The sequence below is a fragment of the Ambystoma mexicanum genome, chromosome 6p, assembly GCF_040938575.1.
Source record: "Ambystoma mexicanum isolate Mex_15411 chromosome 6p, UKY_AmexF1_1, whole genome shotgun sequence".
NCBI classification, from domain to species: Eukaryota; Metazoa; Chordata; class Amphibia; order Caudata; family Ambystomatidae; genus Ambystoma; species Ambystoma mexicanum.
This window is the reverse complement of record NC_090935.1, coordinates 30546805-30566028: the sequence shown is the minus strand read 5'-3', so window position 1 is coordinate 30566028 and position 19224 is coordinate 30546805. Positions and strand designations below refer to the sequence as shown.

At 55.1% G+C, this 19224-nt stretch overlaps 11 non-coding genes across 11 annotated transcripts; all 11 read right to left on the bottom strand.

The window, feature by feature from the left end:
- Window positions 1–380: 380 nt before the first annotated feature.
- LOC138511850 (U6 spliceosomal RNA) lies at window positions 381–487 on the bottom strand. Its single transcript, XR_011280742.1, has one exon. It is a non-coding gene; the product is annotated as a U6 spliceosomal RNA (small nuclear RNA).
- A 1748-nt stretch (window positions 488–2235) lies between these two features.
- On the bottom strand, window positions 2236–2342 carry LOC138511849 (U6 spliceosomal RNA). Its single transcript, XR_011280741.1, has one exon. It is a non-coding gene; the product is annotated as a U6 spliceosomal RNA (small nuclear RNA).
- Window positions 2343–4081: 1739 nt separating this feature from the next.
- LOC138511848 (U6 spliceosomal RNA) lies at window positions 4082–4188 on the bottom strand. Its single transcript, XR_011280740.1, has one exon. It is a non-coding gene; the product is annotated as a U6 spliceosomal RNA (small nuclear RNA).
- A 1744-nt stretch (window positions 4189–5932) lies between these two features.
- Window positions 5933–6039, bottom strand: LOC138511847 (U6 spliceosomal RNA). The gene has a single exon (XR_011280739.1). It is a non-coding gene; the product is annotated as a U6 spliceosomal RNA (small nuclear RNA).
- A 1749-nt stretch (window positions 6040–7788) lies between these two features.
- Window positions 7789–7895, bottom strand: LOC138511846 (U6 spliceosomal RNA). The gene has a single exon (XR_011280738.1). It is a non-coding gene; the product is annotated as a U6 spliceosomal RNA (small nuclear RNA).
- A 1744-nt stretch (window positions 7896–9639) lies between these two features.
- On the bottom strand, window positions 9640–9746 carry LOC138511845 (U6 spliceosomal RNA). The gene has a single exon (XR_011280737.1). It is a non-coding gene; the product is annotated as a U6 spliceosomal RNA (small nuclear RNA).
- A 1749-nt stretch (window positions 9747–11495) lies between these two features.
- LOC138511844 (U6 spliceosomal RNA) lies at window positions 11496–11602 on the bottom strand. The gene has a single exon (XR_011280736.1). It is a non-coding gene; the product is annotated as a U6 spliceosomal RNA (small nuclear RNA).
- A 1743-nt stretch (window positions 11603–13345) lies between these two features.
- Window positions 13346–13452, bottom strand: LOC138512357 (U6 spliceosomal RNA). Its single transcript, XR_011281201.1, has one exon. It is a non-coding gene; the product is annotated as a U6 spliceosomal RNA (small nuclear RNA).
- Window positions 13453–15186: 1734 nt separating this feature from the next.
- On the bottom strand, window positions 15187–15293 carry LOC138511843 (U6 spliceosomal RNA). The gene has a single exon (XR_011280735.1). It is a non-coding gene; the product is annotated as a U6 spliceosomal RNA (small nuclear RNA).
- A 1748-nt stretch (window positions 15294–17041) lies between these two features.
- Window positions 17042–17148, bottom strand: LOC138511842 (U6 spliceosomal RNA). Its single transcript, XR_011280734.1, has one exon. It is a non-coding gene; the product is annotated as a U6 spliceosomal RNA (small nuclear RNA).
- A 1748-nt stretch (window positions 17149–18896) lies between these two features.
- LOC138511841 (U6 spliceosomal RNA) lies at window positions 18897–19003 on the bottom strand. Its single transcript, XR_011280733.1, has one exon. It is a non-coding gene; the product is annotated as a U6 spliceosomal RNA (small nuclear RNA).
- Between the last annotated feature and the right edge of the window lie 221 nt (window positions 19004–19224).

The following is a 19224-nucleotide window of genomic DNA, read 5'->3' as shown; positions in this document are numbered from 1 at the left end:
GCCTTTCAGACCCTGCCACCCCTCGCTTGCTTTAAAGGAGCAGTTGGCGAATGACACTGAGCAAAGAATGCACAAGTGGGTAAAGAGATCACACACCTAGAGGCAGCCAGCTCTCATGAAGAGTAGGGCCTAGAAGCAGTGAAGCTTGAGGGGCTGTGCGCTCTTTGCCATGAGCCCCTAGAGGCGGATCATATAGAAAGCGCTATATAGAAATGAGCAGCCAGCAGAGGACAAGGCAGCCGCTCTCGGTGCAGCACAGAGAGGATCAAGAGAAACGGGAAGGGCTTCCGCGGCAGCGAGCAAGCACAAGACCAGCACGGGAGCGGGGCCCCTTTTATTCTGTCAATAAAAGGTATTTCTCTCCTGGCACGCACGTGTCTAAAAATATGGAACGCTTCACGAATTTGCGTGTCATCCTTGCGCAGGGGCCATGCTAATCTTCTCTGTATCGTTCCAATTTTAGTATATGTGCTGCCGAAGCGAGCACACACTTGGGGCTGAACTGGCCAGTGTATAAAAGCCAGCGCATCGGCTGCCTATTGACCTAGGTTGACTTGTTATGCTCTAACTTTGGCAAGAAACTGTTTGGTTCTGGGGCCGGTATGGAACCAAGAGGCAAAGACCAACGACCCAAGCTTCCTCGCTGCTGGTTTGGCCCAAAAGGAAAGGTTCCGTGTGCTTGGCTATTGCAATGCAGGAAGAAAGGATCATGGTCCAGGCTGCATGCAAAGTGGCACCTCCCGTCATAATGCCTGGGTGATGGGTGCTGTGTGCCTGGACGCATCACAATAGTCCCACAAGCCAGAGAAAAGCCAGAGGGCCTGTGAGGGTTTGCTTGGGGGGGGCCCTGTTGAATTCCAGGATAGGCAAGGTGAGGCAGCGGCCTAGTGCGCGGACCCCCGAGAGCCCCGGATTGCTGCTGCCCCCGCCTTCAAGCCAGAGATGCATTTTCAAACCGATGTAAGTTTACGTTTGGCTGCTGGCTTCAGCGACGGTGGCTTCAAAGTCCCGCCGGGTCTGCTTTCCTTTGGTAGGGCCAGGAAGCCTCTTACAACAGGTATTGGCTGCCTGTCGCCTGCTTTTATCAACTGTGCCAGGACGTGAGCCTTGTGTGTTACAAAATCAGGACAGCAGGCATTGCAGTGGCTCCTGCTTCAGAAAGGCACCTTGAAGAACAGCACTAGGAGCTAACGGAGGGCACCAGGGGTATGGGGGCCAGTGGTGCAATGGATAAGGCGCCTGACTAGGAGTCAGAAGGTTGTGGGTTCCACTGCCATCCGGCTGGGCTCCCAACTCTGTGCTTTGTTTCTTTGAATTACATTTAAATTCCCTTGGCCTTCACTGCTCGCAATAGACTTTTGATTTTATGTGGGGCGGGCCCGGTTTCACAGCAAGGAAACACCAGGCGCCATCTCGAAGCACCACCAGTAGGGGTCCCTCCAGAAGGCCCCAACAAGCAGCAGATGATTTCTATGCATGTGTGCGTCCTGTCCTTCAATGGGTGGGGGTTGGCTTGTGTTGGACACAGTCCCAGGGCAGCCCTTCACGTCCCTGATCGGCCACGATCGGCCAGAGACCTCTCTGTGAGCGCCGCAGGCGAGCCTTCTCGGGACCTCAGCAACTGAGGGGCACATTTCCAAATGAGGGAGACATTTCCAGAAAGCGCACCAGGGAACGGCTCAGCCTCTGCTTCGTGGCCTAACCCAGCCTGGTCCTTCTCCAACCATCTGGGAGCTGTCCAAAAGCCGGTGGGCCTGGCGGAATGGGCTCCCAGCAGGCCCTGGCTGACTGGTGATTTGCATACACACAGACACACGCACGCACGCACACTCTCTCTCGTGCTATCTGCTGCCTTTCAGACCCTGCCACCCCTCGCTTGCTTTAAAGGAGCAGTTGGCGAATGACACTGAGCAAAGAATGCACAAGTGGGTAAAGAGATCACACACCTAGAGGCAGCCAGCTCTCATGAAGAGTAGGGCCTAGAAGCAGTGAAGCTTGAGGGGCTGTGCGCTCTTTGCCATGAGCCCCTAGAGGCGGATCATATAGAAAGCGCTATATAGAAATGAGCAGCCAGCAGAGGACAAGGCAGCCGCTCTCGGTGCAGCACAGCACAGAGAGGATCAAGAGAAACGGGAAGGGCTTCCGCGGCAGCGAGCAAGCACAAGACCAGCACGGGAGCGGGGCCCCTTTTATTCTGTCAATAAAAGGTATTTCTCTCCTGGCACGCACGTGTCTAAAAATATGGAACGCTTCACGAATTTGCGTGTCATCCTTGCGCAGGGGCCATGCTAATCTTCTCTGTATCGTTCCAATTTTAGTATATGTGCTGCCGAAGCGAGCACACACTTGGGGCTGAACTGGCCAGTGTATAAAAGCCAGCGCATCGGCTGCCTATTGACCTAGGTTGACTTGTTATGCTCTAACTTTGGCAAGAAACTGTTTGGTTCTGGGGCCGGTATGGAACCTAGAGGCAAAGACCAACGACCCAAGCTTCCTCGCTGCTGGTTTGGCCCAAAAGGAAAGGTTCCGTGTGCTTGGCTATTGCAATGCAGGAAGAAAGGATCATGGTCCAGGCTGCATGCAAAGTGGCACCTCCCGTCATAATGCCTGGGTGATGGGTGCTGTGTGCCTGGACCCATCACAATAGTCCCACAAGCCAGAGAAAAGCCAGAGGGCCTGTGAGGGTTTGCTTGGGGGGGGCCCTGTTGAATTCCAGGATAGGCAAGGTGAGGCAGCGGCCTAGTGCGCGGACCCCCGAGAGCCCCGGATTGCTGCTGCCCCCGCCTTCAAGCCAGAGATGCATTTTCAAACCGATGTAAGTTTACGTTTGGCTGCTGGCTTCAGCGACGGTGGCTTCAAAGTCCCGCCGGGTCTGCTTTCCTTTGGTAGGGCCAGGAAGCCTCTTACAACAGGTATTGGCTGCCTGTCGCCTGCTTTTATCAACTGTGCCAGGACGTGAGCCTTGTGTGTTACAAAATCAGGACAGCAGGCATTGCAGTGGCTCCTGCTTCAGAAAGGCACCTTGAAGAACAGCACTAGGAGCTAACGGAGGGCACCAGGGGTATGGGGGCCAGTGGTGCAATGGATAAGGCGCCTGACTAGGAGTCAGAAGGTTGTGGGTTCCACTGCCATCCGGCTGGGCTCCCAACTCTGTGCTTTGTTTCTTTGAATTACATTTAAATTCCCTTGGCCTTCACTGCTCGCAATAGACTTTTGATTTTATGTGGGGCGGGCCCGGTTGCACAGCAAGGAAACACCAGGCGCCATCTCGAAGCACCACCAGTAGGGGTCCCTCCAGAAGGCCCCAACAAGCAGCAGATGATTTCTATGCATGTGTGCGTCCTGTCCTTCAATGGGTGGGGGTTGGCTTGTGTTGGACACAGTCCCAGGGCAGCCCTTCACGTCCCTGATCGGCCAGAGACCTCTCTGGTGAGCGCCGCAGGCGAGCCTTCTCGGGACCTCAGCAACTGAGGGGCACATTTCCAAATGAGGGAGACATTTCCAGAAAGCGCACCAGGGAACGGCTCAGCCTCTGCTTCGTGGCCTAACCCAGCCTGGTCCTTCTCCAACCATCTGGGAGCTGTCCAAAAGCCGGTGGGCCTGGCGGAATGGGCTCCCAGCAGGCCCTGGCTGACTGGTGATTTGCATACACACAGACACACGCACGCACGCACACTCTCTCTCGTGCTATCTGCTGCCTTTCAGACCCTGCCACCCCTCGCTTGCTTTAAAGGAGCAGTTGGGGAATGACACTGAGCAAAGAATGCACAAGTGGGTAAAGAGATCACACACCTAGAGGCAGCCAGCTCTCATGAAGAGTAGGGCCTAGAAGCAGTGAAGCTTGAGGGGCTGTGCGCTCTTTGCCATGAGCCCCTAGAGGCGGATCATATAGAAAGCGCTATATAGAAATGAGCAGCCAGCAGAGGACAAGGCAGCCGCTCTCGGTGCAGCACAGCACAGAGAGGATCAAGAGAAACGGGAAGGGCTTCCGCGGCAGCGAGCAAGCACAAGACCAGCACGGGAGCGGGGCCCCTTTTATTCTGTCAATAAAAGGTATTTCTCTCCTGGCACGCACGTGTCTAAAAATATGGAACGCTTCACGAATTTGCGTGTCATCCTTGCGCAGGGGCCATGCTAATCTTCTCTGTATCGTTCCAATTTTAGTATATGTGCTGCCGAAGCGAGCACACACTTGGGGCTGAACTGGCCAGTGTATAAAAGCCAGCGCATCGGCTGCCTATTGACCTAGGTTGACTTGTTATGCTCTAACTTTGGCAAGAAACTGTTTGGTTCTGGGGCCGGTATGGAACCAAGAGGCAAAGACCAACGACCCAAGCTTCCTCGCTGCTGGTTTGGCCCAAAAGGAAAGGTTCCGTGTGCTTGGCTATTGCAATGCAGGAAGAAAGGATCATGGTCCAGGCTGCATGCAAAGTGGCACCTCCCGTCATAATGCCTGGGTGATGGGTGCTGTGTGCCTGGACGCATCACAATAGTCCCACAAGCCAGAGAAAAGCCAGAGGGCCTGTGAGGGTTTGCTTGGGGGGGGCCCTGTTGAATTCCAGGATAGGCAAGGTGAGGCAGCGGCCTAGTGCGCGGACCCCCGAGAGCCCCGGATTGCTGCTGCCCCCGCCTTCAAGCCAGAGATGCATTTTCAAACCGATGTAAGTTTACGTTTGGCTGCTGGCTTCAGCGACGGTGGCTTCAAAGTCCCGCCGGGTCTGCTTTCCTTTGGTAGGGCCAGGAAGCCTCTTACAACAGGTATTGGCTGCCTGTCGCCTGCTTTTATCAACTGTGCCAGGACGTGAGCCTTGTGTGTTACAAAATCAGGACAGCAGGCATTGCAGTGGCTCCTGCTTCAGAAAGGCACCTTGAAGAACAGCACTAGGAGCTAACGGAGGGCACCAGGGGTATGGGGGCCAGTGGTGCAATGGATAAGGCGCCTGACTAGGAGTCAGAAGGTTGTGGGTTCCACTGCCATCCGGCTGGGCTCCCAACTCTGTGCTTTGTTTCTTTGAATTACATTTAAATTCCCTTGGCCTTCACTGCTCGCAATAGACTTTTGATTTCATGTGGGGCGGGCCCGGTTGCACAGCAAGGAAACACCAGGCGCCATCTCGAAGCACCACCAGTAGGGGTCCCTCCAGAAGGCCCCAACAAGCAGCAGATGATTTCTATGCATGTGTGCGTCCTGTCCTTCAATGGGTGGGGGTTGGCTTGTGTTGGACACAGTCCCAGGGCAGCCCTTCACGTCCCTGATCGGCCACGATCGGCCAGAGACCTCTCTGGTGAGCGCCGCAGGCGAGCCTTCTCGGGACCTCAGCAACTGAGGGGCACATTTCCAAATGAGGGAGACATTTCCAGAAAGCGCACCAGGGAACGGCTCGGCCTCTGCTTCGTGGCCTAACCCAGCCTGGTCCTTCTCCAACCATCTGGGAGCTGTCCAAAAGCCGGTGGGCCTGGCGGAATGGGCTCCCAGCAGGCCCTGGCTGACTGGTGATTTGCATACACACAGACACACGCACGCACGCACACTCTCTCTCGTGCTATCTGCTGCCTTTCAGACCCTGCCACCCCTCGCTTGCTTTAAAGGAGCAGTTGGCGAATGACACTGAGCAAAGAATGCACAAGTGGGTAAAGAGATCACACACCTAGAGGCAGCCAGCTCTCATGAAGAGTAGGGCCTAGAAGCAGTGAAGCTTGAGGGGCTGTGCGCTCTTTGCCATGAGCCCCTAGAGGCGGGTCATATAGAAAGCGCTATATAGAAATGAGCAGCCAGCAGAGGACAAGGCAGCCGCTCTTGGTGCAGCACAGAGAGGATCAAGAGAAACGGGAAGGGCTTCCGCGGCAGCGAGCAAGCACAAGACCAGCACGGGAGCGGGGCCCCTTTTATTCTGTCAATAAAAGGTATTTCTCTCCTGGCACGCACGTGTCTAAAAATATGGAACGCTTCACGAATTTGCGTGTCATCCTTGCGCAGGGGCCATGCTAATCTTCTCTGTATCGTTCCAATTTTAGTATATGTGCTGCCGAAGCGAGCACACACTTGGGGCTGAACTGGCCAGTGTATAAAAGCCAGCGCATCGGCTGCCTATTGACCTAGGTTGACTTGTTATGCTCTAACTTTGGCAAGAAACTGTTTGGTTCTGGGGCCGGTATGGAACCAAGAGGCAAAGACCAACGACCCAAGCTTCCTCGCTGCTGGTTTGGCCCAAAAGGAAAGGTTCCGTGTGCTTGGCTATTGCAATGCAGGAAGAAAGGATCATGGTCCAGGCTGCATGCAAAGTGGCACCTCCCGTCATAATGCCTGGGTGATGGGTGCTGTGTGCCTGGACGCATCACAATAGTCCCACAAGCCAGAGAAAAGCCAGAGGGCCTGTGAGGGTTTGCTTGGGGGGGGCCCTGTTGAATTCCAGGATAGGCAAGGTGAGGCAGCGGCCTAGTGCGCGGACCCCCGAGAGCCCCGGATTGCTGCTGCCCCCGCCTTCAAGCAAGAGATGCATTTTCAAACCGATGTAAGTTTACGTTTGGCTGCTGGCTTCAGCGACGGTGGCTTCAAAGTCCCGCCGGGTCTGCTTTCCTTTGGTAGGACCAGGAAGCCTCTTACAACAGGTATTGGCTGCCTGTCGCCTGCTTTTATCAACTGTGCCAGGACGTGAGCCTTGTGTGTTACAAAATCAGGACAGCAGGCATTGCAGTGGCTCCTGCTTCAGAAAGGCACCTTGAAGAACAGCACTAGGAGCTAACGGAGGGCACCAGGGGTATGGGGGCCAGTGGTGCAATGGATAAGGCGCCTGACTAGGAGTCAGAAGGTTGTGGGTTCCACTGCCATCCGGCTGGGCTCCCAACTCTGTGCTTTGTTTCTTTGAATTACATTTAAATTCCCTTGGCCTTCACTGCTCGCAATAGACTTTTGATTTTATGTGGGGCGGGCCCGGTTGCACAGCAAGGAAACACCAGGCGCCATCTCGAAGCACCACCAGTAGGGGTCCCTCCAGAAGGCCCCAACAAGCAGCAGATGATTTCTATGCATGTGTGCGTCCTGTCCTTCAATGGGTGGGGGTTGGCTTGTGTTGGACAAAGTCCCAGGGCAGCCCTTCACGTCCCTGATCGGCCACGATCGGCCAGAGACCTCTCTGGTGAGCGCCGCAGGCGAGCCTTCTCGGGACCTCAGCAACTGAGGGGCACATTTCCAAATGAGGGAGACATTTCCAGAAAGCGCACCAGGGAACGGCTCGGCCTCTGCTCCGTGGCCTAACCCAGCCTGGTCCTTCTCCAACCATCTGGGAGCTGTCCAAAAGCCGGTGGGCCTGGCGGAATGGGCTCCCAGCAGGCCCTGGCTGACTGGTGATTTGCATACACACAGACACACGCACGCACGCACACTCTCTCTCGTGCTATCTGCTGCCTTTCAGACCCTGCCACCCCTCGCTTGCTTTAAAGGAGCAGTTGGCGAATGACACTGAGCAAAGAATGCACAAGTGGGTAAAGAGATCACACACCTAGAGGCAGCCAGCTCTCATGAAGAGTAGGGCCTAGAAGCAGTGAAGCTTGAGGGGCTGTGCGCTCTTTGCCATGAGCCCCTAGAGGCGGATCATATAGAAAGCGCTATATAGAAATGAGCAGCCAGCAGAGGACAAGGCAGCCGCTCTCGGTGCAGCACAGCACAGAGAGGATCAAGAGAAACGGGAAGGGCTTCCGCGGCAGCGAGCAAGCACAAGACCAGCACGGGAGCGGGGCCCCTTTTATTCTGTCAATAAAAGGTATTTCTCTCCTGGCACGCACGTGTCTAAAAATATGGAACGCTTCACGAATTTGCGTGTCATCCTTGCGCAGGGGCCATGCTAATCTTCTCTGTATCGTTCCAATTTTAGTATATGTGCTGCCGAAGCGAGCACACACTTGGGGCTGAACTGGCCAGTGTATAAAAGCCAGCGCATCGGCTGCCTATTGACCTAGGTTGACTTGTTATGCTCTAACTTTGGCAAGAAACTGTTTGGTTCTGGGGCCGGTATGGAACCAAGAGGCAAAGACCAACGACCCAAGCTTCCTCGCTGCTGGTTTGGCCCAAAAGGAAAGGTTCCGTGTGCTTGGCTATTGCAATGCAGGAAGAAAGGATCATGGTCCAGGCTGCATGCAAAGTGGCACCTCCCGTCATAATGCCTGGGTGATGGGTGCTGTGTGCCTGGACGCATCACAATAGTCCCACAAGCCAGAGAAAAGCCAGAGGGCCTGTGAGGGTTTGCTTGGGGGGGGCCCTGTTGAATTCCAGGATAGGCAAGGTGAGGCAGCGGCCTAGTGCGCGGACCCCCGAGAGCCCCGGATTGCTGCTGCCCCCGCCTTCAAGCAAGAGATGCATTTTCAAACCGATGTAAGTTTACGTTTGGCTGCTGGCTTCAGCGACGGTGGCTTCAAAGTCCCGCCGGGTCTGCTTTCCTTTGGTAGGGCCAGGAAGCCTCTTACAACAGGTATTGGCTGCCTGTCGCCTGCTTTTATCAACTGTGCCAGGACGTGAGCCTTGTGTGTTACAAAATCAGGACAGCAGGCATTGCAGTGGCTCCTGCTTCAGAAAGGCACCTTGAAGAACAGCACTAGGAGCTAACGGAGGGCACCAGGGGTATGGGGGCCAGTGGTGCAATGGATAAGGCGCCTGACTAGGAGTCAGAAGGTTGTGGGTTCCACTGCCATCCGGCTGGGCTCCCAACTCTGTGCTTTGTTTCTTTGAATTACATTTAAATTCCCTTGGCCTTCACTGCTCGCAATAGACTTTTGATTTTATGTGGGGCGGGCCGGGTTGCACAGCAAGGAAACACCAGGCGCCATCTCGAAGCACCACCAGTAGGGGTCCCTCCAGAAGGCCCCAACAAGCAGCAGATGATTTCTATGCATGTGTGCGTCCTGTCCTTCAATGGGTGGGGGTTGGCTTGTGTTGGACACAGTCCCAGGGCAGCCCTTCACGTCCCTGATCGGCCACGATCGGCCAGAGACCTCTCTGGTGAGCGCCGCAGGCGAGCCTTCTCGGGACCTCAGCAACTGAGGGGCACATTTCCAAATGAGGGAGACATTTCCAGAAAGCGCACCAGGGAACGGCTCGGCCTCTGCTTCGTGGCCTAACCCAGCCTGGTCCTTCTCCAACCATCTGGGAGCTGTCCAAAAGCCGGTGGGCCTGGCGGAATGGGCTCCCAGCAGGCCCTGGCTGACTGGTGATTTGCATACACACAGACACACGCACGCACGCACACTCTCTCTCGTGCTATCTGCTGCCTTTCAGACCCTGCCACCCCTCGCTTGCTTTAAAGGAGCAGTTGGCGAATGACACTGAGCAAAGAATGCACAAGTGGGTAAAGAGATCACACACCTAGAGGCAGCCAGCTCTCATGAAGAGTAGGGCCTAGAAGCAGTGAAGCTTGAGGGGCTGTGCGCTCTTTGCCATGAGCCCCTAGAGGCGGGTCATATAGAAAGCGCTATATAGAAATGAGCAGCCAGCAGAGGACAAGGCAGCCGCTCTTGGTGCAGCACAGAGAGGATCAAGAGAAACGGGAAGGGCTTCCGCGGCAGCGAGCAAGCACAAGACCAGCACGGGAGCGGGGCCCCTTTTATTCTGTCAATAAAAGGTATTTCTCTCCTGGCACGCACGTGTCTAAAAATATGGAACGCTTCACGAATTTGCGTGTCATCCTTGCGCAGGGGCCATGCTAATCTTCTCTGTATCGTTCCAATTTTAGTATATGTGCTGCCGAAGCGAGCACACACTTGGGGCTGAACTGGCCAGTGTATAAAAGCCAGCGCATCGGCTGCCTATTGACCTAGGTTGACTTGTTATGCTCTAACTTTGGCAAGAAACTGTTTGGTTCTGGGGCCGGTATGGAACCAAGAGGCAAAGACCAACGACCCAAGCTTCCTCGCTGCTGGTTTGGCCCAAAAGGAAAGGTTCCGTGTGCTTGGCTATTGCAATGCAGGAAGAAAGGATCATGGTCCAGGCTGCATGCAAAGTGGCACCTCCCGTCATAATGCCTGGGTGATGGGTGCTGTGTGCCTGGACGCATCACAATAGTCCCACAAGCCAGAGAAAAGCCAGAGGGCCTGTGAGGGTTTGCTTGGGGGGGGCCCTGTTGAATTCCAGGATAGGCAAGGTGAGGCAGCGGCCTAGTGCGCGGACCCCCGAGAGCCCCGGATTGCTGCTGCCCCCGCCTTCAAGCAAGAGATGCATTTTCAAACCGATGTAAGTTTACGTTTGGCTGCTGGCTTCAGCGACGGTGGCTTCAAAGTCCCGCCGGGTCTGCTTTCCTTTGGTAGGACCAGGAAGCCTCTTACAACAGGTATTGGCTGCCTGTCGCCTGCTTTTATCAACTGTGCCAGGACGTGAGCCTTGTGTGTTACAAAATCAGGACAGCAGGCATTGCAGTGGCTCCTGCTTCAGAAAGGCACCTTGAAGAACAGCACTAGGAGCTAACGGAGGGCACCAGGGGTATGGGGGCCAGTGGTGCAATGGATAAGGCGCCTGACTAGGAGTCAGAAGGTTGTGGGTTCCACTGCCATCCGGCTGGGCTCCCAACTCTGTGCTTTGTTTCTTTGAATTACATTTAAATTCCCTTGGCCTTCACTGCTCGCAATAGACTTTTGATTTTATGTGGGGCGGGCCCGGTTGCACAGCAAGGAAACACCAGGCGCCATCTCGAAGCACCACCAGTAGGGGTCCCTCCAGAAGGCCCCAACAAGCAGCAGATGATTTCTATGCATGTGTGCGTCCTGTCCTTCAATGGGTGGGGGTTGGCTTGTGTTGGACAAAGTCCCAGGGCAGCCCTTCACGTCCCTGATCGGCCACGATCGGCCAGAGACCTCTCTGGTGAGCGCCGCAGGCGAGCCTTCTCGGGACCTCAGCAACTGAGGGGCACATTTCCAAATGAGGGAGACATTTCCAGAAAGCGCACCAGGGAACGGCTCGGCCTCTGCTCCGTGGCCTAACCCAGCCTGGTCCTTCTCCAACCATCTGGGAGCTGTCCAAAAGCCGGTGGGCCTGGCGGAATGGGCTCCCAGCAGGCCCTGGCTGACTGGTGATTTGCATACACACAGACACACGCACGCACGCACACTCTCTCTCGTGCTATCTGCTGCCTTTCAGACCCTGCCACCCCTCGCTTGCTTTAAAGGAGCAGTTGGCGAATGACACTGAGCAAAGAATGCACAAGTGGGTAAAGAGATCACACACCTAGAGGCAGCCAGCTCTCATGAAGAGTAGGGCCTAGAAGCAGTGAAGCTTGAGGGGCTGTGCGCTCTTTGCCATGAGCCCCTAGAGGCGGATCATATAGAAAGCGCTATATAGAAATGAGCAGCCAGCAGAGGACAAGGCAGCCGCTCTCGGTGCAGCACAGCACAGAGAGGATCAAGAGAAACGGGAAGGGCTTCCGCGGCAGCGAGCAAGCACAAGACCAGCACGGGAGCGGGGCCCCTTTTATTCTGTCAATAAAAGGTATTTCTCTCCTGGCACGCACGTGTCTAAAAATATGGAACGCTTCACGAATTTGCGTGTCATCCTTGCGCAGGGGCCATGCTAATCTTCTCTGTATCGTTCCAATTTTAGTATATGTGCTGCCGAAGCGAGCACACACTTGGGGCTGAACTGGCCAGTGTATAAAAGCCAGCGCATCGGCTGCCTATTGACCTAGGTTGACTTGTTATGCTCTAACTTTGGCAAGAAACTGTTTGGTTCTGGGGCCGGTATGGAACCAAGAGGCAAAGACCAACGACCCAAGCTTCCTCGCTGCTGGTTTGGCCCAAAAGGAAAGGTTCCGTGTGCTTGGCTATTGCAATGCAGGAAGAAAGGATCATGGTCCAGGCTGCATGCAAAGTGGCACCTCCCGTCATAATGCCTGGGTGATGGGTGCTGTGTGCCTGGACGCATCACAATAGTCCCACAAGCCAGAGAAAAGCCAGAGGGCCTGTGAGGGTTTGCTTGGGGGGGGCCCTGTTGAATTCCAGGATAGGCAAGGTGAGGCAGCGGCCTAGTGCGCGGACCCCCGAGAGCCCCGGATTGCTGCTGCCCCCGCCTTCAAGCAAGAGATGCATTTTCAAACCGATGTAAGTTTACGTTTGGCTGCTGGCTTCAGCGACGGTGGCTTCAAAGTCCCGCCGGGTCTGCTTTCCTTTGGTAGGGCCAGGAAGCCTCTTACAACAGGTATTGGCTGCCTGTCGCCTGCTTTTATCAACTGTGCCAGGACGTGAGCCTTGTGTGTTACAAAATCAGGACAGCAGGCATTGCAGTGGCTCCTGCTTCAGAAAGGCACCTTGAAGAACAGCACTAGGAGCTAACGGAGGGCACCAGGGGTATGGGGGCCAGTGGTGCAATGGATAAGGCGCCTGACTAGGAGTCAGAAGGTTGTGGGTTCCACTGCCATCCGGCTGGGCTCCCAACTCTGTGCTTTGTTTCTTTGAATTACATTTAAATTCCCTTGGCCTTCACTGCTCGCAATAGACTTTTGATTTTATGTGGGGCGGGCCGGGTTGCACAGCAAGGAAACACCAGGCGCCATCTCGAAGCACCACCAGTAGGGGTCCCTCCAGAAGGCCCCAACAAGCAGCAGATGATTTCTATGCATGTGTGCGTCCTGTCCTTCAATGGGTGGGGGTTGGCTTGTGTTGGACACAGTCCCAGGGCAGCCCTTCACGTCCCTGATCGGCCACGATCGGCCAGAGACCTCTCTGTGAGCGCCGCAGGCGAGCCTTCTCGGGACCTCAGCAACTGAGGGGCACATTTCCAAATGAGGGAGACATTTCCAGAAAGCGCACCAGGGAACGGCTCAGCCTCTGCTTCGTGGCCTAACCCAGCCTGGTCCTTCTCCAACCATCTGGGAGCTGTCCAAAAGCCGGTGGGCCTGGCGGAATGGGCTCCCAGCAGGCCCTGGCTGACTGGTGATTTGCATACACACAGACACACGCACGCACGCACACTCTCTCTCGTGCTATCTGCTGCCTTTCAGACCCTGCCACCCCTCGCTTGCTTTAAAGGAGCAGTTGGCGAATGACACTGAGCAAAGAATGCACAAGTGGGTAAAGAGATCACACACCTAGAGGCAGCCAGCTCTCATGAAGAGTAGGGCCTAGAAGCAGTGAAGCTTGAGGGGCTGTGCGCTCTTTGCCATGAGCCCCTAGAGGCGGATCATATAGAAAGCGCTATATAGAAATGAGCAGCCAGCAGAGGACAAGGCAGCCGCTCTTGGTGCAGCACAGAGAGGATCAAGAGAAACGGGAAGGGCTTCCGCGGCAGCGAGCAAGCACAAGACCAGCACGGGAGCGGGGCCCCTTTTATTCTGTCAATAAAAGGTATTTCTCTCCTGGCACGCACGTGTCTAAAAATATGGAACGCTTCACGAATTTGCGTGTCATCCTTGCGCAGAGGCCATGCTAATCTTCTCTGTATCGTTCCAATTTTAGTATATGTGCTGCCGAAGCGAGCACACACTTGGGGCTGAACTGGCCAGTGTATAAAAGCCAGCGCATCGGCTGCCTATTGACCTAGGTTGACTTGTTATGCTCTAACTTTGGCAAGAAACTGTTTGGTTCTGGGGCCGGTATGGAACCAAGAGGCAAAGACCAACGACCCAAGCTTCCTCGCTGCTGGTTTGGCCCAAAAGGAAAGGTTCCGTGTGCTTGGCTATTGCAATGCAGGAAGAAAGGATCATGGTCCAGGCTGCATGCAAAGTGGCACCTCCCGTCATAATGCCTGGGTGATGGGTGCTGTGTGCCTGGACGCATCACAATAGTCCCACAAGCCAGAGAAAAGCCAGAGGGCCTGTGAGGGTTTGCTTGGGGGGGGCCCTGTTGAATTCCAGGATAGGCAAGGTGAGGCAGCGGCCTAGTGCGCGGACCCCCGAGAGCCCCGGATTGCTGCTGCCCCCGCCTTCAAGCAAGAGATGCATTTTCAAACCGATGTAAGTTTACGTTTGGCTGCTGGCTTCAGCGACGGTGGCTTCAAAGTCCCGCCGGGTCTGCTTTCCTTTGGTAGGGCCAGGAAGCCTCTTACAACAGGTATTGGCTGCCTGTCGCCTGCTTTTATCAACTGTGCCAGGACGTGAGCCTTGTGTGTTACAAAATCAGGACAGCAGGCATTGCAGTGGCTCCTGCTTCAGAAAGGCACCTTGAAGAACAGCACTAGGAGCTAACGGAGGGCACCAGAGGTATGGGGGCCAGTGGTGCAATGGATAAGGCGCCTGACTAGGAGTCAGAAGGTTGTGGGTTCCTCTGCCATCCGGCTGGGCTCCCAACTCTGTGCTTTGTTTCTTTGAATTACATTTAAATTCCCTTGGCCTTCACTGCTCGCAATAGACTTTTGATTTTATGTGGGGCGGGCCCGTTTGCACAGCAAGGAAACACCAGGCGCCATCTCGAAGCACCACCAGTAGGGGTCCCTCCAGAAGGCCCCAACAAGCAGCAGATGATTTCTATGCATGTGTGCGTCCTGTCCTTCAATGGGTGGGGGTTGGCTTGTGTTGGACACAGTCCCAGGGCAGCCCTTCACGTCCCTGATCGGCCACGATCGGCCAGAGACCGCAGGCGAGCCTTCTCGGGACCTCAGCAACTGAGGGGCACATTTCCAAATGAGGGAGACATTTCCAGAAAGCGCACCAGGGAACGGCTCAGCCTCTGCTTCGTGGCCTAACCCAGCCTGGTCCTTCTCCAACCATCTGGGAGCTGTCCAAAAGCCGGTGGGCCTGGCGGAATGGGCTCCCAGCAGGCCCTGGCTGACTGGTGATTTGCATACACACAGACACACGCACGCACGCACACTCTCTCTCGTGCTATCTGCTGCCTTTCAGACCCTGCCACCCCTCGCTTGCTTTAAAGGAGCAGTTGGCGAATGACACTGAGCAAAGAATGCACAAGTGGGTAAAGAGATCACACACCTAGAGGCAGCCAGCTCTCATGAAGAGTAGGGCCTAGAAGCAGTGAAGCTTGAGGGGCTGTGCGCTCTTTGCCATGAGCCCCTAGAGGCGGATCATATAGAAAGCGCTATATAGAAATGAGCAGCCAGCAGAGGACAAGGCAGCCGCTCTCGGTGCAGCACAGCACAGAGAGGATCAAGAGAAACGGGAAGGGCTTCCGCGGCAGCGAGCAAGCACAAGACCAGCACGGGAGCGGGGCCCCTTTTATTCTGTCAATAAAAGGTATTTCTCTCCTGGCACGCACGTGTCTAAAAATATGGAACGCTTCACGAATTTGCGTGTCATCCTTGCGCAGGGGCCATGCTAATCTTCTCTGTATCGTTCCAATTTTAGTATATGTGCTGCCGAAGCGAGCACACACTTGGGGCTGAACTGGCCAGTGTATAAAAGCCAGCGCATCGGCTGCCTATTGACCTAGGTTGACTTGTTATGCTCTAACTTTGGCAAGAAACTGTTTGGTTCTGGGGCCGGTATGGAACCAAGAGGCAAAGACCAACGACCCAAGCTTCCTCGCTGCTGGTTTGGCCCAAAAGGAAAGGTTCCGTGTGCTTGGCTATTGCAATGCAGGAAGAAAGGATCATGGTCCAGGCTGCATGCAAAGTGGCACCTCCCGTCATAATGCCTGGGTGATGGGTGCTGTGTGCCTGGACGCATCACAATAGTCCCACAAGCCAGAGAAAAGCCAGAGGGCCTGTGAGGGTTTGCTTGGGGGGGGCCCTGTTGAATTCCAGGATAGGCAAGGTGAGGCAGCGGCCTAGTGCGCGGACCCCCGAGAGCCCCGGATTGCTGCTGCCCCCGCCTTCAAGCCAGAGATGCATTTTCAAACCGATGTAAGTTTACGTTTGGCTGCTGGCTTCAGCGACGGTGGCTTCAAAGTCCCGCCGGGTCTGCTTTCCTTTGGTAGGGCCAGGAAGCCTCTTACAACAGGTATTGGCTGCCTGTCGCCTGCTTTTATCAACTGTGCCAGGACGTGAGCCTTGTGTTTTACAAAATCAGGACAGCAGGCATTGCAGTGGCTCCTGCTTCAGAAAGGCACCTTGAAGAACAGCACTAGGAGCTAACGGAGGGCACCAGGGGTATGGGGGCCAGTGGTGCAATGGATAAGGCGCCTGACTAGGAGTCAGAAGGTTGTGGGTTCCACTGCCATCCGGCTGGGCTCCCAACTCTGTGCTTTGTTTCTTTGAATTACATTTAAATTCCCTTGGCCTTCACTGCTCGCAATAGACTTTTGATTTTATGTGGGGCGGGCCCGGTTGCACAGCAAGGAAACACCAGGCGCCATCTCGAAGCACCACCAGTAGGGGTCCCTCCAGAAGGCCCCAACAAGCAGCAGATGATTTCTATGCATGTGTGCGTCCTGTCCTTCAATGGGTGGGGGTTGGCTTGTGTTGGACACAGTCCCAGGGAAGCCCTTCACGTCCCTGATCGGCCACGATCGGCCAGAGACCTCTCTGTGAGCGCCGCAGGTGAGCCTTCTCGGGACCTCAGCAACTGAGGGGCACATTTCCAAATGAGGGAGACATTTCCAGAAAGCGCACCAGGGAACGGCTCGGCCTCTGCTTCGTGGCCTAACCCAGCCTGGTCCTTCTCCAACCATCTGGGAGCTGTCCAAAAGCCGGTGGGCCTGGCGGAATGGGCTCCCAGCAGGCCCTGGCTGACTGGTGATTTGCATACACACAGACACACGCACGCACGCACACTCTCTCTCGTGCTATCTGCTGCCTTTCAGACCCTGCCACCCCTCGCTTGCTTTAAAGGAGCAGTTGGCGAATGACACTGAGCAAAGAATGCACAAGTGGGTAAAGAGATCACACACCTAGAGGCAGCCAGCTCTCATGAAGAGTAGGGCCTAGAAGCAGTGAAGCTTGAGGGGCTGTGCGCTCTTTGCCATGAGCCCCTAGAGGCGGATCATATAGAAAGCGCTATATAGAAATGAGCAGCCAGCAGAGGACAAGGCAGCCGCTCTCGGTGCAGCACAGCACAGAGAGGATCAAGAGAAACGGGAAGGGCTTCCGCGGCAGCGAGCAAGCACAAGACCAGCACGGGAGCGGGGCCCCTTTTATTCTGTCAATAAAAGGTATTTCTCTCCTGGCACGCACGTGTCTAAAAATATGGAACGCTTCACGAATTTGCGTGTCATCCTTGCGCAGGGGCCATGCTAATCTTCTCTGTATCGTTCCAATTTTAGTATATGTGCTGCCGAAGCGAGCACACACTTGGGGCTGAACTGGCCAGTGTATAAAAGCCAGCGCATCGGCTGCCTATTGACCTAGGTTGACTTGTTATGCTCTAACTTTGGCAAGAAACTGTTTGGTTCTGGGGCCGGTATGGAACCAAGAGGCAAAGACCAACGACCCAAGCTTCCTCGCTGCTGGTTTGGCCCAAAAGGAAAGGTTCCGTGTGCTTGGCTATTGCAATGCAGGAAGAAAGGATCATGGTCCAGGCTGCATGCAAAGTGGCACCTCCCGTCATAATGCCTGGGTGATGGGTGCTGTGTGCCTGGACGCATCACAATAGTCCCACAAGCCAGAGAAAAGCCAGAGGGCCTGTGAGGGTTTGCTTGGGGGGGGCCCTGTTGAATTCCAGGATAGGCAAGGTGAGGCAGCGGCCTAGTGCGCGGACCCCCGAGAGCCCCGGATTGCTGCTGCCCCCGCCTTCAAGCCAGAGATGCATTTTCAAACCGATGTAAGTTTACGTTTGGCTGCTGGCTTCAGCGACGGTGGCTTCAAAGTCCCGCCGGGTCTGCTTTCCTTTGGTAGGGCCAGGAAGCCTCTTACAACAGGTATTGGCTGCCTGTCGCCTGCTTTTATCAACTGTGCCAGGACGTGAGCCTTGTGTGTTACAAAATCAGGACAGCAGGCATTGCAGTGGCTCCTGCTTCAGAAAGGCACCTTGAAGAACAGCACTAGGAGCTAACGGAGGGCACCAGGGGTATGGGGGCCAGTGGTGCAATGGATAAGGCGCCTGACTAGGAGTCAGAAGGTTGTGGGTTCCACTGCCATCCGGCTGGGCTCCCAACTCTGTGCTTTGTTTCTTTGAATTACATTTAAATTCCCTTGGCCTTCACTGCTCGCAATAGACTTTTGATTTTATGTGGGGCGGGCCCGGTTGCACAGCAAGGAAACACCAGGCGCCATCTCGAAGCACCACCAGTAGGGGTCCCTCCAGAAGGCCCCAACAAGCAGCAGATGATTTCTATGCATGTGTGCGTCCTGTCCTTCAATGGGTGGGGGTTGGCTTGTGTTGGACACAGTCCCAGGGCAGCCCTTCACGTCCCTGATCGGCCACGATCGGCCAGAGACCTCTCTGTGAGCGCCGCAGGCGAGCCTTCTCGGGACCTCAGCAACTGAGGGGCACATTTCCAAATGAGGGAGACATTTCCAGAAAGCGCACCAGGGAACGGCTCAGCCTCTGCTTCGTGGCCTAACCCAGCCTGGTCCTTCTCCAACCATCTGGGAGCTGTCCAAAAGCCGGTGGGCCTGGCGGAATGGGCTCCCAGCAGGCCCTGGCTGACTGGTGATTTGCATACACACAGACACACGCACGCACGCACACTCTCTCTCGTGCTATCTGCTGCCTTTCAGACCCTGCCACCCCTCGCTTGCTTTAAAGGAGCAGTTGGCGAATGACACTGAGCAAAGAATGCACAAGTGGGTAAAGAGATCACACACCTAGAGGCAGCCAGCTCTCATGAAGAGTAGGGCCTAGAAGCAGTGAAGCTTGAGGGGCTGTGCGCTCTTTGCCATGAGCCCCTAGAGGCGGATCATATAGAAAGCGCTATATAGAAATGAGCAGCCAGCAGAGGACAAGGCAGCCGCTCTCGGTGCAGCACAGCACAGAGAGGATCAAGAGAAACGGGAAGGGCTTCCGCGGCAGCGAGCAAGCACAAGACCAGCACGGGAGCGGGGCCCCTTTTATTCTGTCAATAAAAGGTATTTCTCTCCTGGCACGCACGTGTCTAAAAATATGGAACGCTTCACGAATTTGCGTGTCATCCTTGCGCAGGGGCCATGCTAATCTTCTCTGTATCGTTCCAATTTTAGTATATGTGCTGCCGAAGCGAGCACACACTTGGGGCTGAACTGGCCAGTGTATAAAAGCCAGCGCATCGGCTGCCTATTGACCTAGGTTGACTTGTTATGCTCTAACTTTGGCAAGAAACTGTTTGGTTCTGGGGCCGGTATGGAACCAAGAGGCAAAGACCAACGACCCAAGCTTCCTCGCTGCTGGTTTGGCCCAAAAGGAAAGGTTCCGTGTGCTTGGCTATTGCAATGCAGGAAGAAAGGAT